At 40.0% G+C, this 17,539-nt stretch overlaps 1 long non-coding RNA gene across 1 annotated transcript in view; it reads left to right on the top strand.

Annotated features, from left to right (window-relative positions):
* LOC114629345 overlaps positions 1-16,369 on the top strand; it is a 34,367-nt gene extending 17,998 nt beyond the window's left edge. Inside the window, exon 3 of the long non-coding RNA XR_003712641.1 lies at positions 15,641-16,369. This is a non-coding gene — a long non-coding RNA (uncharacterized LOC114629345). The remainder of the gene's footprint in view (positions 1-15,640) is intronic.
* Positions 16,370-17,539: the final 1,170 nt, after the last annotated feature.

The raw sequence follows: 17,539 nt of genomic DNA on the forward strand, positions 1-17,539 counted from the left end.
ACAACATTTATAGCAAGTCAGGTCATGATGTACAGTACATTTTTTATTGCTCCAGAGATCTGTGGGAACATGGGTTTTGTACATAAAGGTGAAAGATCTTTCTGGCAGGAGCCACACAAGCTCTGGGCATTTCCTTTAGCCTGCTCTCCTTTGATTTGTGTTCCTTAGCGATGTTCCAGATTTGAATGGTATGTTTATGTTTCATTTAAACTGCACAATAGTTAACATTGTTCCTATGGTATTAAAAATTAATTTTAATGAGGTGACGATGTCAGTAGTACATTGAGACTATTCATTTATGGCCCTCCTTTTGCAAATGTTTTATCAACTTTAACTTACACTGGGAGCTAAGGTGCCACTGATAAATTCATTTGGCATCTATAAAAATTGTTTGTTTTTGTTTTTTTTTAAATATGGTATTACTATGTAGCCCTTGCTGCCCTGGAATTCATTACATAGATCAGGCTAGTCTTGAAAACACAGAGATTACCTTCCCTCTGTCTCCCAAGTGCTAAGATCTAAAGGCATGTGCCACTATGCTTGGCAGAATTAATCTTTTTAATCCCGGTTTTCAGGGATCTCAGAAAAGGGAACTGAAAGACTTTAATGACTGGCTCCCTACTGTGTCTTCCTAAGAGCCATCTAGATCATTCTGTGCCTTGGGACTGTCCTTTCTTGTAAATAAGGGGAGAATCTTACTTTTCTATCATATCTACATTTATAGTCAACTGCTACAAAAGTGGTGTTGTATAACATATGCTTTTATAGCTCTCACCTTACTTAATAAAATCATGTATTTTCTCATTAATAAACACTTTCCTGAAGCATAATTTTTGTAGGTAACATACCATTCCTTTCCATGATGCTACATGACTTACTTATTATTTCCCTGTTGTTGAAATTCAAATTGTTTGTAATTTGTCCTTGCTATTAAAAAGTTAATAAAAGTATTTCCATGTCTGAATTTTTAGATAGTCACTCTGATTAAAAATTTCCATTATTACAAGGTTATTGAGAAAAATGTCTGAGTATTATAAGGAGTTTTGATATATTCTGGGAAAGTGTGACTGTGCTAGTTTGCTTTCTGCCACTACTTGGTTCCTCTCTGTCCTTGCTTCAGTGTGTGCTCTGTGAACCTTCCACCCCAGCACCTGCTGTGTCTGGCATCAGGAGCAGGGAACGTTTTCACTCTGCTGACCAACATCTGTATCTTGCTCAGTATCACCATCCCTGGGAGTTGAGACGAAAATGCGGCTTACCCTAAGCATGCTAAACATCTGTACTGAAAGTCAGATGGTCAGAAATGTGGCAGATTAATCAGGTTCAGGCCTTTATTAACCTTAGAAATATGTTAGGAAGATGCTTCCTAGAAAAGGTTTCTCATACTGGTAATTTCCTCTTTTGTGTGTGGAGTTAGTTAGTATTATACCTTTTTCATACAAGACTCGTTCATATAAGACTAAACAAGGCATATGGGGAGTTCTTCTATATGTATTTAGTATTTATTGGAAATAGTTTTGAGCTTGTTTGTATATTTAAAATGAATAAATACACTGAACTTACATTCTATCTACCACTTGGGATGCCAGTTACATTTAAATATAACATTAATTCATTTCTTTACTTTAGATTTTAGTCTGTTGTTTATTTCTTGCCTAACTCAAAATATTCAGATGTTGGCTTTACTGATAATATAGTGTTCCAGATATCATTGTAACAGGACTTTGACATTACACTAAGAAAATATGTCATTTCATTTGGTGCATACACAAAACCTTGAACAGTTATAACAGTAATTAATTTCTCCATGCTGACATAGAAAATGTTATTAGTTCTTAGAAAACTAGCTTCATGCCGGGAGGTAGTGGCACATGCCTTTAATCCCAGCACTTGGGAGGCAGAGGCAGGTGGATTTCTGAGTTCGAGGCCAGCTTGGTCTACAGAGTGAGTTCCAGGACAGCCAGGGCTACACAGAGAAACCTCGTCTTGACAAACAAAAAAGCAACAACAAACAAACAAACAAACAAAAAAGAAAACTAGCTTCAGCTAGCTTGTAGACTGACCACAAAGCAAAGGACAAGTGAAAATAAGAAAGTCAAGGAACTGGTACTAAGAGGTAAATTTTTTAAGGTATCTCAGTGTAGTTAAATGGTTGCTTCACTCCCTGAAAAGGTAGTGTTGTTCTGTATGAGAGGTCTGTTCACCTAAACCTTCAATTTGCCTATGCATGCACTGCTGTCTCTGCCCCACTTACAGTTCTATGTGGAGCTCTGTATCATGGGTCTGAGTGAGAACTTGTTCACACCCAACACTACCCACTAGGAAACAGTGGTTGGAACCCAACTGTAATGCCTCAGATCAGAGCTTTGAAGCCTGCAGTTGTGCTTGTAGCAAGTGAGCTGAGCCCAAGTTTCACAATGATGAGAACTTCAGTTTTTTATTCAGAAGTTCAGTTATTTACCCAGGCCACTCTTGTGACTCAGTCCTACAGTCGTTTATAGGAAGCATGACAGTCCTACAGACCTTTCACTAGTAGCACCTTGGCCTGGAGAGGCTAAGTCTCTTATTCCAGGTCACATGGCTCTAGCTTAGAGTGGAGCTGTTGGAACTCAGTCTTTTTGTTTTGTTTTAACATTAGACCTATGTCCTTTCCCATTGTAGGACACTCCTGTCTTTTTAAGCATCTGTTTATTCTGTTGTTAGGCAGCCACAATGAAGGACGTCTCAGGGAAAGAAAGGGGCAGTGAACCTAGAGCCACTTGGTGCTTCTGGAAATATCTTTGCTGAGAATTACCAAGATTTGTCAGTGCAGCTGACTCTCCACTTCTCCAGCTACCTTTAAAGAAGTAAGGCCTAGAGACATGCATATTTTCTTTCCATTCCACATATTTTCCTTAGCCATTCCTGACCTGTAATGAATAGAAAAATTAAGGGAAAATGCAGAGATTAAAAATAGCACACAACAGAGTCATGCTCCTTAGCAGCACACATGGAGAATACGTCGTCCATTGGAAACAGCTAATGGTAACAAGGACAATGTAAGAAAGTACTCTCCTTTTAAATCCAGACACGCTGAAACTGAGCTGAAGGTGGTGAGTGGTGTTAGTGATGTAGCCTGGGTGACTGAACAGTGGGCAAACAGGAACGTATGGATGGCCTGCTTTCTTAAGAACTGATGTTCTTTGAAAGTCTGAGCAAAGTGCTCGTTTTTATGTTTCTAAATTGTTTACTGAAGAATGTCAAAGATGGTTCTTAAGTTAATATTTAATTTTAGTTCTAGTCTTTGTGAACACTTGTTCTCAGCAAGAGATGTTTCAGATGCTAGTGTTTCCTAGAGAAGGTAGACAGGTTTCAGCATTTCAGATTTCCCTAAGGTAATATCAGCTGGTGATCACTCCCTTTGAGATCACTGCTGTTATAGTACATTTTTACACGAGGAAACTGAGGCCCAACGTGTTCACTAACAGGGACGTCATATGGTCAGGAAATCCTTGTGGCTTGCTGCCAGTGTCCAGGTACTTAAATGTCAACTGTCCAACACAGAGAGGTAAGCAAGTGATTAGCAAGTTAATTGTTCACTGAATAAGAAGCAGTGTTCAAGGTCAGAGACAGAGTCCTAACAGAGGCTTTATAAAATACCAGTCTTCGACAGTGTTCCAATAACATTGTAAATCTAAAGAAATAAACAAGGAAATTGCTTAAGGTCAGGCCTGTGGCTCTGTGAAGCTCGCTGTTAACATTTGAGATTTGAGGACTCTTGCCAGGCATCACCACCTCTAGAGGTAGGCAGAGCATGACCACGGTTCCTCACGGAAAATTGCTTCAGGCTTCAGGAATGGTTTCCATTGTCAGAGGAATCGATTGTTCATTGGTCTCTTTTGATGCTGTGCTTAGGGCTTTGAAGTGACCTTGATCTTGGCTCCTGGTGCATGCAGGACAAGGCATCGGATGCTTACTGCAGCCCGGATCTTTCCCACACATTAAGCTGCCATTTTAAGCACATCCACACAAGAGCTCCAGTGTTTTCCCTTGTAACACATAGAGCTTCAAAGGTGGCTTAGTGGCAAAAGTGGCTTAGTGGGTCCTCCTCTAGGTGGAGTTTTACATTTCCCAAGGCAAAATGATTTCTTTGTACACCGACCAGTAAGGCTGTGGCTGGATCAGGTCCATCATTCAGCCACTTTACCAGATTTGTGGAATTCATTTACTCCTTGTCTACTCCTTTCTATTGCCCAGGCCAGACAGGCAATGAGAAGCAGGTTAGGTTGTAGGATGTCACTTAGGAGTGATTCACTGAAAGTATATTTTATCCACAGTAGTTTCCATGCTTTAGCTATTGCTTCTTCTGATGTAAGCTACCTATAAAGTGCTGATACTTGATACTAAAATGTTGGAATCTTAAGTCATTGATCTGAGTCTTTGGGGTACTTCCTAGTGAGAACTATCCCACTGTGTAAACAAAATGAGCTAGCAACTCCTCTCAATAGCTTGGGTTTGCTAAGAAAGGTCGGCCTGTGGGATGATTAGGGACCTGGAAGCGTGAGTGCCAGGGAAGGCTTTCTCTCTGGAAAACTGGGATGTAAGTTGGCAAGATGAACCCAGAAGGAGGCTGTTCAAACAGAATGCAAGGTGATTGCTACAAACTTCAGTGCTTTGGGCTGTGAATTTGTGATGTTCAGTGTGTGGAGAGATTACTTTGACTCCTTCCATTATACTGAGATGTTAGTCAGGGAAAACTCCACTCTGGTCTACCTGGACATTCTACTCTTTTGTTAGCTTCCAAAAGGGTTTTTAAAATACAATGTGCCTTTAGCTTGTTGGTCCCCTAAAGAAGCATTGAGAAGCTGACAGTGTTTCTCTCCAATCTGGTTTCAATGTACTTTCTCAATGGACTTACTGAGAACTTCAGCATTTAGGAGCAGCAAGCAGCCCCAGCCAGTTTGACATGGCATCAGGACTATTTCCAGAGACAGAATGTTAATATGCAAGCGTCAGCCTAGGCTGTCAGGTTGGCACAAAGGCACAGGTCACCCGACCTGTCCTCCTGTTAATGTATGTGATTTCCCCAATGTTGAGAATGCATGTTCTCAGCATCCTACACAGTGCTTTAAGGCTTGACAAGAACTGCTCAAGAACCCAGTTGTTTCTAGAGCTTCTTGACCAGTGAGCAACCCAAGATAAACTGGAGTGAGCACTCTCAGGGCTTGTAAAGAGCCTGCTCCAGGAAAGCGTCTGAACTGAAGAAGGAAACTTCAGGGGATTATCTTTGGTTTCTAGAAAATATTTTACTATCATTAAGGCACCGTGGCCACTTCTCCTCTCCTGAGGAGAGCATAAATTCTCTGATCTGTGTGGTGCCTGGATGTGGTGTTGAAGCCAGAGAGCACTGATCCATTCACATCCATCTGAAGACGCTCCTCTGCCATGAGATTCAGCTGCCAAGGACATTGATGGAGCATCTAGTATAAGCAGTGACAGCTGAAGGACTAGATGGGAAGAAAGTCCATCAATCATGAGGACAGTGCAACCCCAACAACACAGGCACACTTGTTAACGTCTCTGCTATTTAGAGGGTAAGCTCTCTCTTGAAAGCACGACAAGCCTCACAAGCCTCACCTGGCAATTCTGCATGGCCAGGCAGCATGCTGGGCTGCCATAACTGTTTGAGGAGGTGGTCCACCAAGTGCAGGAAAAAAAAATCAGCATTATTGTTCTTGGTCTCATTTGTAACTCGCAATATGCTTAGGAGAACGCTTATGGACATGCAAGTTTTGTTTCTTGATTTAGAAAAGAAAAAGAATAGAGTAAACTTGAAGCACATCGCTGTGTTGAAATGTTGGGTCGTCATCAGAGTTTTGCTAATCGGCTTAACTCTGATTTGTGGATTAATAGTAGAATCATGCCCTTAGCAAATGCTTTTTGTTTTTAAATTAAGAGATTCCCAAATGTCTTTTTCCTCTTATCTTGATGGGATGGATTTTTATATATAAGAAATATTTAACTATTCTATAAAATTATCGAGTGCCTGCTAAGGCCTTTAAGCATCCCTCCATCCTTGTTGAGCGGCATAAATCAGCTGTGCAGTGTTCTGAGGATTCTCCCAGGAAGCTGCAGCTACACGGGCCTGTTGGGATGAGTGATGTCATTAATGGTATCAGGTTCTCATCCCTTGACTTAGTGAAGAGAAAGTGCCCTCCTTCCTGCCACGGACTGACATGGAGGTTTCCAGATAGAACACTGACTTGCTTACCCATGTTCTTACTGTATTTTACAAGTGCCTGGAAAAATATTTTTTAAAATAATATTAATAAGAATAAAGAGAAAAAAATATGCACTAAGTTAACATGGCAACTACCTTAACGACAGTCGTTGGTGACAGTCAATTAAGCACCAGTGGCCCTGCAGTTTGTGGTCTTACCTGTCCCTCTTGTTTTCAACCATTTCACGTACACTACTGAGGTAAGTTTATAACTTGAAATGTGAACTTTTTTTGTTTTGTTTTTGGTTTCTTTTTTTTTTAGGATTAAGAACAAACTAATATAAATGTTTTTTAAAAGTTTTAGAGTTTGGGTTTTAGACATGCTACTAGTTTAGTTTTTAGCTTCATGTTTGAAAAGCTTTTTAGATCTCACTGCATTTACACACAGTACACTCTTAAGATGTATGTAGTAAATAAAGCTTTCTTTAAAGCAAAAAAAAAAAAAGAAATGTTGGGTCATTCATGAGAGAGAATTTGGCTAGATACATATACATAGAGATGAATACAACACACACACACAAATACAGACACACAGAGAGACACACACATACAGATACACATGTACAGACAGACAGACAAACATAGACACACACAGGTTGGGAAGGAAGAGAGAGAACAAATGTGGTACTGATTGAAACAATGCTTTTTTTTTTTTGCTAATTAATCAAGGCTGAGAACTCTTCGGTAATATGTTCAAGTCACCTCACCGGGGTGAAGTGAAAACACAAGATCATATTTGCAAAGTGGCTTAGCCAAGCCTGGTACATAGTAGGCCAACACAGAACATACAGATTCCTGTCAACACTTGAGCAGAAGTTGGTAGTCATTTTTTTTCCAGAAGCAATTTTTTTATTTCTTCCTAGCAGAGACTCTTGAAACCACAAAAGAACAGGATAGAACTTACAATGCTTGAAATGCAAAGGATTCAAAAACAAATCAAAAACCTCCAAAGAGCCTGGGTTTGGAAGAGCTTGGTGGTGAAACACTTGCCTAGAGAAGGACTTCCAGTTGTTTCTGTTATGAATATTTCAGAAACCCTGGCATCCAAACACCCCTTTCACTTACATTGCTTACTGTGGGCCCTAACGTCCAAAGCTCAAACTTGCTTTCCAGATATCTTTGAAGCTGGAATCTTTGGGAAGTCAGCATGGCTGTGGAGCCATAATGGTCACTTTGGGTCATTCCCAATTCACAGGGTTATTCTGTCCTGCAGTAACAGCTATTTAAACCTGAGTACATGTGACTGATACATTCACATACACTGGAATGTCCATTATCATTGAATTGTTTTTGGTGTTAGATGTATGTGTTTGTGCAATAGCAGTTAACCTTAGCTTCAGTTTCTTAATCTCTAAAACAGTAACAGAAGTGGCCTGCAGTCCCTGCTGAGGGGTAATGTAGATTAAATAAGCATAGAGATGGCAGTGTGGCTTTGGACATACACTAACAGTTCTGTAACTGCTACTGTGAAGGTTCTAGCATGACCGTTGACTCGGGTGAGATAAAACTTTTTTAAAGTGGATTTATTGGATTAAGCCACAGTGCTCATTATTGAAATCTCTACCTGCCTGTCTTAACCTAAGGCGTCAATGGAGCAGGAGAAAACTGCCCTGACAGGCCCCACTGTAAATCCCTGATGTCCTCCCACTCCCTGGGGTGAATAGTTTACACTGTCTCCTCTAGCCTCAAACATCCCCAGGCCTTGCTCTCCCCTAATACTCTTTCTGCTGGTTCATTGGTTTAGAGAAAGGGAGGCGGCAAGGAGGCGGGGCCACTCATGTCAAGGCCATGTTTCCTTTCTGTAACTAAGAACAGGCTGCTCTACCCCTGGCAAAAGTCACCCTTCCCACTCAAGCGTTAGATCATGGTGTGTGAACTAAACCTCAGGCTTTCTTTTGGGTATCATTAGATTTCCCTTCAATGTCTCTTCACTTCCAGACTCATGGGCATAATACCATAGTGCATGGTTTAGTCACAGCGCTCGCTTCCTTTAGTCGTCTATAATCTGACACTTTCTCAGCCCTTCCTTGTTTTTCAAGACAAACCTTTTTGAAGAATATTATTTTACAGCACAGTCCCCAATTTTTATTTGTCTCTTTTCTTGCAATTAAATTTGAATTAGATATTGGCAAGCATTGCCCAGAAGTGAAGTGGACCCTTGGACCCCCACAGGACATAGTGGAGATGTTAGCCTGTCACCTGACTAGGTTGTTATTTGCTCCAATGTCTTTCATAGTTGACTTGCTTATCCTGAGCCTTTCTGTTTTAATGTGTTTTTTTTCTTTTTTCTTTTCTTTTTTCTTTTTTTGGTTTTGCCTTCTTTCTGTCTTTTCATAAAATAAGTTACAAAATTTTAAACATTTTTTCCACTTACTTCTCTGATACCAGAACACTATGGAATATAGTAGACATTCAATAACTATTTATTCAATAAAGGAGATTTTTTGGTACCAACAATTCATGATATCCAAAAAATTTTCAAATTGTTTACATTAATTTAAGATGTGGATATATAGCTGATTGATAATTGTTCCAACATTTCAGTGGGATTGTGTTAAACAAAACAAAAACCAAAGAATATCATTCCAAGCTCCCAGACACCAGTGAGAATATTATTAATGGAAATGGTGCATATGAAGATGGAAAATACAGAAGTTACACAGAAGTATTTCTAAACCATTTTAGTTGACAGAATAATATATTTATATAGTATATGATGACAGTTTGAAATATATATGCATTATTGAGTGCTAAACCAAGATGCCATGTGGCTCACTTCATATTTTATAAATGATTTCATTTTTATTTTATGTATACTTGTGTTTTGCCTTCATGTATGTCTGTGTGAGTGTCAGATCCCATATAACTGGAGTTACACACATTTGTGAACTGCCATATGGGTGTTAGGAATTGAACCTGGATCCTCTAATGAGCAGCCAGTGCTCTTAACTACTGAGCCATCCCTCCAGCCCTCACTTCACATTTTTAATGGTAAGAGCAGTTAAAATTTCTTAACAATTTTCAAGTATATAAAATATTATTATTAAAGTCCATGTGATATAGAGTGAATTTATTGAACACATTCCTCCTGTCTGTCTAGCTGAGTAGTGTATCCTCAGTCTTCTTTAACCTTCATTTATGCTAGTCTCAATCTTGAGATCACAGTAGTATTTTAGGAAAGGAAAAGCATTGGATGATTCCATTTATACTCTTCATGTGTTGGAAACCAAATGCATGCATATGACTTATTGGATTCCTGAAGCATCATTTCTTAACTCTCCCCACTTCGAGGCTGTGCTCTTGATATAGACAAGCAATGGGCTTCCCTTAGGGCAGTGGTTCTCAAGCCTGCTGGGGATCCCATATCAGATATCCTACACATCAGATATTTACATTATGATTTATAACAGCAACAAAATTACAGTTATGAAGTAGCAACAAAAATAATCTTATAGTTGGGTCGCCACAGCATGAGGAAACGTATTAAAGAGACACTGCATTAGGAAGGTTGAGAACCATACTTTAGGGTGTAGGACTTTGTCCTTCCAGCCACCTTTCCAAAGCTTGTCTTTTTTGTTTGGAACACTTTAACCGTTTTCTTGAGTACCACTCCTCTTTCCCCATGTCCTCATAGTAGATTAGCACCTACTCCTATGAATAGCACCTCCTCTAGGGAGCTTCCTTAACACACGTGTACAGAGTTAGATGCCCCAAATGTGCCTGTAGCTCCCACACTTGCTCTTCTTCAAACACTTGGCAGCTGCACCATGACCATGTACTCACTTGCCTGCAGCCACTGTTAGGTGGGAAGCTTGTTTACCCTTTTATGCGTTGTTGAACAAGGACTTGCTTAATATGTAGATCAAGAATCTCATATATTGATCAAAAACCAGGTGTAGAATGATGTATTACCATGACATCAATGATAAATGTCATATATCATTTTATGCAACATGTTATTATATAATGAGAAAAGAGATTAGGGATATATGTCTTTTCATATGCATGTCTTAACACGTATATGAGGAGACACTGGGTACCTTTGTGTATAGTCCATTTGATCTAATTTCTTGTGTTGAAAAAGCCATTGCTTGAGGCCCCTTTTTTATCATCATACTTATTCATAGGTTCTCGGCAGAACTGTGCAGTTACCTGATCAATATGTATCATTGTTAGTAAACCAACAATATAGTTTTTAAAGTAACTATTTCTTCAAGACTTTATTTTTTAAATCTTGGCTACTTACATGTTAAATTCTTTACCTAACAGTACCAATGTTGATTTACAATATGACTTTTTCAAAGAGTTCTGTAATACATCATGTATTTAGAGGCTGAATATTTGTGTTCCCTTCCAAATACACATGTTTGAGCCTTGCCTCTCGCTGTGATGGTATGCAGAGACGGAGCCTGTGGGAAGTGCTCAGGCTTCGATTAGGTCATAGGGATGTTGCTTTCGTGGTTGGATCAGTTGGCTTAAAGAGACAAGAGGCTTTCTGTCTCCACACACCCATCAAAGAAAGACTATTTGTGTATACAGTTTTATGACAGCTGTTTAAAAGTCAGAAAGAAATTGGTCACCAGAACCTGATCATGGCAACACCGTGATCCTGAATTACCAGCCCTGGAACTTTGTCTGTGTTGTGTTACCGCCATGTGTTGGTGCATTTTCACCAACTAGACTCACCTGGGAAGAAGGAATCTCAGTTGAAAACTTTTCTCTATACAACTGGCCTATGGCCTGTCCGTAGAGAATTTTCTTGATTAGTAATTGATGTTGGAATGTCCAGTCCACTGTGGACTCTGGCATCCCTGGGTAGATGGCTCTGGTTCATGTCAAAAAGCATGATGAGGAAGCTGTGGAGAGTGAGCCAGTAAGCAGCTCCTGCCTTGAGCTCCTGCCACGGCTCTGCCGTGTGATGGACTGTCATGTGCTGTGTGAGCCAAGTAACCTTTCTCATGTTGCTTTGGTCTCAGTGTATCATCATCACAGCAACAGAAGAGCAGACTATACAAGGCAGTCTGAACCAACAGGCCCTAGTTCACCTATTCTTCAAAGTGCTCACAATTTTTAAGGGGTCTTTCAATTTTTCCAAAAAAAACCCCAAAAAACGTAGCTAAGGAGAATAATACAGGCAAGTGGAAGACACTCATAGTATCCTATTCTGTTGTTTAGCATGTTTGCCCTCCTTTGTAATTCCCCTCTGTAGCAATAGGTCAGTAGGCACAATGTTGAAATGCTTAAGAAGTTTTCACAATGCTTTTATTTAAGATGTGTGCTAGGCATGGTGACTCAAGATCGTAATCTTATTCCTCAGCAGTAAGTGTAGGCGAGTTTGAGGTCATCTTAGACTATATAGTGAAACCCTGTCTAACCTCTCTTACTTTCCTTTCTATGCACACACATACATACACACACACATACACAAACATAGACATATCCACGCAGGTATATAAAATTATGTAATACTATACAAAAACTCTTAGAAAACCCATTTTGACATAAATAGAATTCTGCCATTTTTTTCTAGGTCAATCCTATAAAAGTTGCCTAGGTTAGTAGGAAATCAACAATAGTGACCTGTCATAACATGGTAATACTTAGTTACTATATAGTGATGATAGAAGAAATACAATAATGTTAAGCTCTTATAAACGTTTCATACTTTTATTTTACCACCACTAAGAGAACATACACTTCATTATATCTTTCAGGTAATGTTGAACATTCACACTTAAATAGTATCCTGAATAGTTTGTAGCCATTAGTAGTCCAGAGGATGCACAGAGGTTTAAAGTATACTCTAAATTGAGTCCAAGTTTTAAAACTGAAAATGAAAGCACAGTCCTCAGCCAACTATTGATCTCCCATTTTTAAAATGAAAACAAAGGCAAGCATCTCCAGCTGCTTCTTCTAGAACTGGAATTTATACCCCAGGATGACAGGAACATAGCGAATATTCATCAGCTCTGTAGACGAAGTCATTCACTCCCAGGTATTACTTACATGATCCAGGGGCTTCAAAACCTAAGAGGATGCACTCTTTTTTTTAATTGGATATTTTATTTACATTTCATGTTTTATCCCCTTTTCCCATTTCCCCCACCCAGAAACCCCCTATTCCATCCCCCCTCCTTCTGCTTCTATGAGGATGTGCCCCCCCACTCACTCCCACCTCCTCACCCTCGAATTTCCCCACACTGGTGCATCTAGCCTTCACAGGACCAAGGACTTCCTCTCCCACCTATGCCCGACAAGGCCTGAGGATGCACCCTTAATTAGCTAGAACATTATTATAGCTATATCTGTTAGGAGAAGCTGGGTAGCGGTATGCTTAGAATTTCTAGGTTCATTGACTTTATACAGCAAACATTCATTTTTCTCCTGTGTTCATGCCTCATGCACATCAGCACCAAACTCTGTTCAGTCTCTCAGGGCCCTAGAGTCAAAAGGAAAACTTAGTAAAGTATATGATAGCTTTGAACACTGCCAGGCATTGCACATGTGCTGTCTCTTCACATCTATTCCATTATTAAAAGCAAGAAAATGACCACACTTTCCTTTAAAAGTAAAGGGGTACGGCAGCTGAATTCTAGGATGTGTCCAGAGGAGCAACAGGAATATTTGCAACAGTTCTGATGACTAACTCAGTTTCCCATGTTTCCGAACATATATGTGTGTGTGTGTGTGTGTGTGTGTGCTTGTGGGTTTGTATGCATACATGTAGAATTACAGCGATCATAAAATGAGAATTATATCAGTTAGAACACAGCTATCTCAATTAGAAATTTGGATACATAGCTGTAAAAGATAGTATGTCCATAATAAGTTTTTATAATAAAGCCTCATTCTATCAAATATTAGGAGATAAATCTTAGAATTTTGAACCTTCCTAGAGAGCATTGGGAGCACAGTAGGGAGCAGGTTGAAGTGCAGTCCTGTAGAACCTTAGCACTGGCTAAGCAGAGACTGAAGTAACAAGAAGATGTGAGGTTTCCAGAGCAACCAGAACATCTTGATCCCAGGGAGCAGAAAATCTGCAGATGTAAGAAGGAGTTGGCTGCATCAGATATGGCAGAATAGTCCAGGCAGTTCAGTGATAAGAGGTCTTTAAAGTAGGCACTGGATGCCCATCCTGGTGGTGATGGTCCTTGTCAGTACATCTTCTGAAAACCTCAGTGTGCCTCAATTTCAAACTCGTGGTTCTGCATATCAACCTCTTCCAAGGTCTACCAACAAAACTATAATGCTGAGAAGAGTAACATGCATCTTGAATACCCATATCCTCTTCACTTCTTGCAGATTTCTGTTCCTAAATATCCCTAGGCCCCTCCTTGGCTATGCATCTGTGCCTCACAGTATTCAGGGCCTTGACAGCACTTCCCTGGATGCTTATGACCTCCAGCTGGTCACCTGGCCTCTGATCTTCTATTGAACCCATCTATGTTGAATATCTATCACTGAAAAATAAATTACTTTGAAGTGATGTGAATTAAAGCCATAATAAGTGCTTACTGTTGCTTCCTTTACCTTTGGACCAGGAATGCAGAGGACACATCGTCGTGTGTTTATATCACTGAGTCTTGTGGCATTGATTAATGTTTAAGGAATTTGCCTGGGTTCCCCTTTAAAAGTGGTTCTGTCACTTTTTTTAGTGTGTTCTGGTGCCCAGGAGTCCTTATTCCTCCCTGTGGTCTTCTCCACAGGCTGGCTTATATGAAACCACTCATGGTGGCACATGCCTTGAGTCCTAGCAGGTAGGATTCAGTGAGGCAAGTGTCTGTGAGTTTGAGGCTAGCCTGGTCTACATAGTGAGTTTCATGCCAGCCAGAGCTTCCCAGTGAGACCCTGTCTTCCTTCCAACCCCCAAAACAAAGTTTTCTATACAGAATAACTTATGTGTCCTGGTGGCCCAGTAGCTTAATTCCTAATCTAAGTTGACAAGGCAGAAGCTTCAATTTCTTAGAGTACTGTGGTGACTGTGAAATCTGTTGAAGAGAAGACACTGCATAGAGCCATAAATAGTGGAAGACCAACACCACCATCCTTACTTTTAGCAGCTTGATTCCTTTTTACCTTGACCTGGTTGTTTAAGGGGATACAGTGACTGTGTAGTGTGGATAGAAAGATGAGGAGAGAAAGGGTGTGGTACTGTTACAGAGAATGATGGGATAAGATGTAGTAGATCACCCTGACAAGCAAAGGGATCTGTTAAATAACACCAGGGGTCAGCTGAAGATCTGCACTAAGCATTCTAGATGTAGAACCGATGCAGAGTTTGGGTGTGATACAAGGTTAAAATTTTACTTATTTTTTTGAGACTAGGTGTCACTATGTAGCCCAGGCTAGCACACTCCCACCTTAGCTAAGTGTTGGGATTGCAGGCACCTACCACTATGTTTGGTACAGTATTAGGACTTTAACAGTAACACACAGTGTAAGAGGAGGAGCATCGGGCAGGGAGCTGTCTTGTGGGGACAAGTTGAAGTCATGGACCATTCCTAGGCTAGTCTGGCTAGAAATCGAGTGATTTTAGGGAAGAAACTGATCATCAGGAGAGAATAGAGAATTGGAGGAACAGAACATTGACATAAATTTTCTGCTCATGAACTTTTGGGGAATACATTCAAGCCATAAAAAGGTCCTAGCTTTGAGTCTTAAGAATGAAAAAAAAATTTTTTTTTTAACTAAGAAGGTACTAGAAGGTTAAGGGACTGAAGAGAGTTTTGATTAATCATTAAGGAGTGTGGGTTCAAATCTAAATATGGCCTGTCTTCCAGGCAATGATAGTGTACTAAAATCTATTTCTCAGTCTTGATAAATGAGACTTATATAAAATTTTGCAATTAGAGACAGCTGGCTGAAGGGTGCCCTAGACCATCTGTCTCTTCTCTGAAATTTTCTGAGCAATCATTTCACAATAAAAAGTTAGGCGCTTGGGATGTAGCTTAGCTGTAGGACATTTGCCTTGTAAATGTAAGGCCTTGGGTTTAACTCCCAGTTCTACCAAAATCAATCAACCAACAGCTATTAAAGAAGTACATATAAAACTCAGTACCAGAGCCTCTGCGTGTACATCATAGGGCCAGTGAGCATGACTTTTCCTGAGTGATCATCAGACAGAGATGCCATTTGAATTTCTGTGGGAGTGAGGCACAGAGAGCTAGCTCAGTGATCCTGACAGAATGTAGCACCCAAGTTCCCTGAGGATGACATCTTCCTGCCTCTGTTGGTCACTACTGAGTCTCCAGTTCCTGGAACCATTAGTACTGGGTGTGAATAGCTGGTCACTGTCTACATGAATAAATGCTACTGTAGGAACTGGAATGTGGGTTCTACATGTTATTTATCTATTTGTTCACATTTTCCTCTGTTTTCCAGGAACTCAAGTTTATCCATCATGGCCTTATTTGCTCCAGAAAGATAAACATACAACCACGGAGCCATCCATCAATATTTAGAGAAAGAATTGAGAAGAATTCATAGAGGAAATTAAATTTTGCTGAGGAAGTGAAAGATATGTCTTCATTTTTCTAAGGTGCCAGGGTTCTTCACAAGCTCTCCAATAAAACTCTTATTTCCCATTTAAAGGAGAAACCATACAACTCTGTTTAGAAATCTCTTCCCTAAATAGTCTCCTAACTCTTTAGTGAGAGATAAAGGTAGCAATAAGAACCATTTATAGTGTTCTCTGACAGTCTGGCTTTACAGCAAACAATTAGATACATTATTTTACCCACGATTCCCCGGCAGCCTCCTCAGTTATTAGCTCTGTTTTATAAGTCAAGAAAATGAGATGCGGAAAGGTTCTGTACCTTGTAGTCATATCACCAAAATGCTGAGAAGCTACAGTTTGAATATGATTCTCAAGCCTTAACTCTGAAATACTTTTCTAATCAGGTGCAATCTGTATGCAGTCTGATCCATTGTTGGCATGCACAGGTCTGTGAGTTGTGGGTAGTGCTTATTACTGTAGGGGAATCACCACCATGTTCCAGACGTGGGAAGGTTCCCAGGCTCAAAAAATGTTATTTTGTGGTCCTTTGTGCTCAGCCCCTGACAACTACTGCTCAGCTATTTTGGCCCAACTATGACATAAAGATCATAAAGTATGTGTGGACTCTGTCTTATTTTAGTTCTATAGCACGTCTGTCTGGGAGCCTCATCCACAGCATCATGTGCACCAGCAGTTCTTTCTTTCCCATCCTCAGCAGCAGTCCCTTGTGCTGGTGTCAGAGGATATGGTGACATTCACTAAATAAAGAAAGGGTGGGTTATTTCTGGCTTCAAGCAGAAGTGATGTGGGGGGCGAGGAGGGTGTATAGTTTTTATTACTCCTGGGTCAGATTATGAATTGATTGCAGGTTTATATAAAATGGATACATTTGACTTTATAAAAATCTGAACTTGAGAATGCTTTAACGCTTTGAGTCATTTTCTTATAACTGTCCAGGAAGAAGCTAACCGGGAAAGTTAAAGGCAGAAAGATTGAAATCTGAATATAAGTCTGGCTACAAATCCTGTATCTTTTTATACTGTACTTTCATCTAAAGGCTAATAATAGAAGAATTAACAGGATGTTCATTTCTGCAGGATAGGTCCCTTCATGGGAGACCCAACTGTGTTGACAGCTGTCCTCTTTCCTATCATTTTATAAGTTAAGAAAAAAAGTAGTTTGGAGATGGTCAGTAAATAATCTAGAGTAAAACAGAAAGGAAGCAACTGTGGAGATCTACTTACTAGTAGGATGAGCTAAACTAGTAGGTGAGCTAAAAATACAAAATGATTGTTTTTAAACCCAGGGAAATAAAGCAACAACAACAATGAAAATTATCAATTAATAATTCAGGAAGCATGCGCTCCTGCTCTAAGTACAAAATCCTGCAGGTTTTCAGGAAATGTGAGTGTGAAGGAGAAAAACTAGATTCTGTTTTTACTGCATTTCAGTGGTGGACAAGGTGTACCTCCATTACTTCCATGTTTTTCTGGCTGCATCATTTCCAGGTCTTGAGGTACCCAGGTCTTAATCAGACCTCAGCCAGCCAGATCAAAAAGATCCAGGCGTCTTCGAGTAGACTCTTCCCTCTGAGGATTTCTCCTGATGAAGAGAAAATGAAGTGTCCACCTAGCTTTTGTTAAGCTGGTTGAGCATTCCACCCTATTGGGTCCTTTGTACTTGCAAATGCACCTGTACACAATGCCAGCCTGGACACATCACTCTCCTGAGTTGAAGACTACGGAACCCTGTGGGCTTTGGATTCAGATAAATGGGACCATCTG

This window comes from Grammomys surdaster, unplaced genomic scaffold (assembly GCF_004785775.1).
Source record: "Grammomys surdaster isolate TR1022 unplaced genomic scaffold, NIH_TR_1.0 280, whole genome shotgun sequence".
In the NCBI taxonomy this organism is placed as follows: domain Eukaryota; kingdom Metazoa; phylum Chordata; class Mammalia; order Rodentia; family Muridae; genus Grammomys; species Grammomys surdaster.